Here is a 4,077-nt window from a genome sequence, read left to right as displayed (position 1 = left end):
CTCTCCCATGGATGTAATACCCAGTAATAAATGAATATTTGAAATCTCATTTCAAGAGAGATTCAAGCACGAACGAATCAATTTGAAAGTTAAGCAACTGACCTAACATGTGGTTTCAAAACTCAAGAATACTTACTAATTAACTATTTCAATTTTAATCTACGTGATTTAGCTAATGTGAGAAAATAAAAGAATTTAATGCTATCATGTGTGTATTATAGAATATAAAAGTACTTAACGTGTTGTCTTTGTTATACAAAAGAATTTAAATGTGATTTAGCTAATGTGTTATACAAAAGTACTTAACGTGTTGTCTCTTAAGCCTGATGTACTATTATGTGCGCTCAACGTGCACATATAGGCTTAGCACATAATGATTTTTCAAAAAACATAATAGTGTTGTGTGTTGAAGGATTTAAAAAAAGATATGTTTTTTTGGAGTAAGTTTGTTTAGAGCATGCTTTGAACAAAAAACATCCACTTTGGAAGTTCTTTTCTTTCATTTTCTTTCAATTCTTTGTTTTATCTTCTTGTTTTGAGTCTTTGGTGACTATGAGAGGCTAGCCTTCCCATATTGATGGCTTGGATACCAATGACTCTTTGATGTAATTATTTCTACTATCAATTTAATGTTAGTTCAGTATTATCACTTCCTTTATGTGTTTATTGCCTTGATTATGGATTGATTACCATTTACATGTATTTTATAAGATTTTAACCATTGAAAAAGGCTTTTACTCTAAGAACTAGAAGAGACTTTTAAGTAATCCTTGTTAAATGATGAAATATTATTATTTAGTCTTATTATGCATCTATGTTCTTAAAGGAAGTTACCTTTGCTTAGCTCTCTAAGGAGTTCAAATGAAATTAAGTAATTTAGACTCTTTCATATAAGAAATCATGATTATAATAGTTTAATTCGCAAAGATAATAATTGAAATAACTTTAAATAATGAAAAATTATAAACATACATCATGAACACTTTTTGTAGACCAAACAACCAACACTTCTAAAAATATCTGCACTAAATATCATCTTGTACATCCAAGTGTTTATTTTTCTTGTTTCTTGCACCTTGCTTTGTTTTTATGTCATTTACTATTGTTAAAATTTACATTTCTGTGCTTTAATTCTGAAATGAAATATATTTGCTTTAATCATTTTGCTTAAAATTCGATATACACAAATTTTAAACACAATCATAGTCTATGTAGATTCGACATTCGATCCTACCATTTAATATAACTTTGAAAAATTGGTATACTTATCAAGAAATTAACATTAACCTTATAAATTATGCTTGTTTTGTTTCTTGTACTTCTAGAGTTTTAGATAATATTTTTCACTGTTAAAAGAATTCTCTAAATTACTTCAAGGACTAAAAATAAAATAAATATAATTTACAATAATTAAAAATAATTTTTTTACTAGAACGAAAATACAAAAAAAAAACATTAAATTACAAAAATTAAAAAATAGTTAAACCTTTATCAATGTCTTGCGAATTTTCTACGTCTTTTTGTTTTGTTCCTACGTACAAAGTCTATTTAAGGCTATGTCACTTCACAATTTTTTCCACATTTACTGTTTAGCCCATTGACTGGAATCTTATAATTCTAAGTCTTTCTGTTTTGTTCTTACATAGTCATATAAATCGTCATGTCACTTAAGAAAATTTTCCACATCTATTATTTTTGTAGGTAGAGCGATGACTGGAGTATTTTCTAAGTCTTTCTTTGTTTTGTTCTAATGAAGTCGTGTAAGGATCATATATATTACTTTATAAAAATTTCCATACTTGATTGTTTTATGTAATGTGATTTTGATTGGAGTGCTTCTCTAGTCTTTCTTTGTTTTGTTTCCGGAAAGTCATATAAGAGCTTGTCACTTAACAAAAATTAATTTCCAATTCTTTTTTTGCAAAGCCAATAAATTTATTCAAGATGAAGATATATATTCACAGAACATTTTGGAAAGCTACACAAATGGATGAGAGGATTTAGAAGTTGTTGCGGAAGATGCTGTACTGGAAAATACTTGAGGAAGCTCTGTTATGAATTAAAATTAAAATGAAAACAAAAAAATTCAGACACCACATAGGTCTCTCTTGGTATTTTTTAATTTGTTAAATATAAGGACTATTTTCAAATTAACATATTCTGAATCCAACATATAACTGGTAAATAAATCTGACTGTTGATTAAAATTTATTATATTTAATTGTATATTTTAGCGGTTCAGTTGTGCACCACTTGTAAAGTGATTCACCCTAACTTCACAGCTAGATAGTTTGCACAGTTTTATCTTTGCTTTCATATAGTAACTCAGAAGTATGTTCTAGAAAAATAATAGCACAGATGTATTAGTACCTCATAAAGCAAAAATTCCACCCTGAAACTTAATAGAACTGCAAATGATGTAACTATGATAAGTCTTATGGGTCAGATATTAGTCCACAAGCAAAATATTAATATGAACTACGTACTCAATTTGTAATTCTTCAGAGATTAAGGTGTATATATATTTCCAAAAAAAATGTCAAGGGAGGTTAAGAAAAAGAAAAAAAAAAAAGAAAAAGAAAGGGGTTTTATGACTTAGGATTTTCTTTAGTGCAAGATATGAAGATCAATAAATATTGTCTTACGAATTATATACTATTGCAGATATAGTAATGAAGTAATCTTATCATTCTTATAATTAAAACCCAAAAAATGTATTGCGTTTTGTTTTATATATACATAACTGGAGATAGTATTACTAAACATCTCTAAAGAAATCCGCATGTTTGTAGAGTTGTTTAATCAACCAAATAGAAAGAAACACATTTCAGCGAAATCCAAGGGAGGAAGACTCATATAGATGAAGAGGTACCAGTTCGTTCGTTCATCTCAGCAAATTGTCATAGGTTCGTTTGTGTTTTCTTATTTGCATGTGTGTGAAAATGGCAAATCAAATCTCATTTGATTTCAATGAATTTCAATTCCCTTAAATTTTTATTCTTATTTTAATTAAATTTCATGTCATTTTTTATTTTTTAAAATATACCATTCTCATGTTTTTTTTTCATTGTTTTCTGGGTTCATAATGCTTGGGATTGAATTAGAAGTTAAACCATCTTATTTTCTGATTATCTATCTCCTTGCTTTTGGTTTTCAAGGTTGAAGCATCATATATGTAAAGGTTAAACCATTAAATTTTAATAGTAGTGACTACAACAAGAACTATAATAACAAAATTAAAAGCTAGCTTATAGTAATAATAATAATGACAATAACAACATAAATAATGATGACAATAATAATAATAATAATAACAATAATGATATTATATTATATATTTATACTTAAGTTTTAATCTCAATAATATATTATTTTTAATTTTAATCCAACAATTGTTATTATTTATCCTCATTTAAGTATTCAAATTAGACTTTCTCTTGAGGTCTCAATATAACTCATCTCCACTTAAATAAATAAAACACAAAATAAACTTTATTTTCAATCTTTCTCCACACACACAAAAAAAATCTCACCATATACTTTATTTCGTGTAGAATATGATGGCTTTTTCCAATTTTTTAATGTCATTATCATTTAAGTATGATTTTCTATTAACTATATTGGTGAATCATATATTATCTCCATGACAGGTTGACTAGTATATATTTTTCCTAGTCATCCCTTGAAAGTGCCATTGTATTTTTTTTTCTTATATTAAGGATTACATATTTTGGCTAATATATATGACAAATATAAAATTGATATTAAACATTTATTATACCATCATTGAATTAATAAAGAAATTTATTCTAGATTTCATATTTGATATATTGATCTATAGTAATAATGAAATTATAGCCAATTAAGAATTTTAAAAATTTCAGAAAGTATTGATTTTTGGTGTGAATTGAATTGTTTTAATTTATTGAATATTTTAATTTTTTCCTCAATATTCTCTTCTTCCTTTTCTTAAGAGCATATATATATATATATATATATATATATATATATATATATATATATATATATATATAAAATATCGTCTTCCTTAAGAATATGGTCACTTTAATAAAAAAA

At 25.8% G+C, this 4,077-nt stretch overlaps 1 protein-coding gene across 4 annotated transcripts in view; it reads left to right on the top strand.

Annotated features, from left to right (window-relative positions):
- Positions 1-4,077, top strand: part of LOC114390907 (probable leucine-rich repeat receptor-like protein kinase At1g35710) — a 28,992-nt gene that overhangs the window by 6,796 nt on the left and 18,119 nt on the right. The gene's annotated exons all lie outside the window — the stretch shown is intronic.

The sequence above is a fragment of the Glycine soja genome, chromosome 16 (genome assembly GCF_004193775.1).
Source record: "Glycine soja cultivar W05 chromosome 16, ASM419377v2, whole genome shotgun sequence".
Classification (NCBI taxonomy): Eukaryota; Viridiplantae; Streptophyta; class Magnoliopsida; order Fabales; family Fabaceae; genus Glycine; species Glycine soja.
The sequence above is the reverse complement of the archived record's forward strand: the minus strand, read 5'-3'. Positions and strand labels throughout refer to the sequence as shown.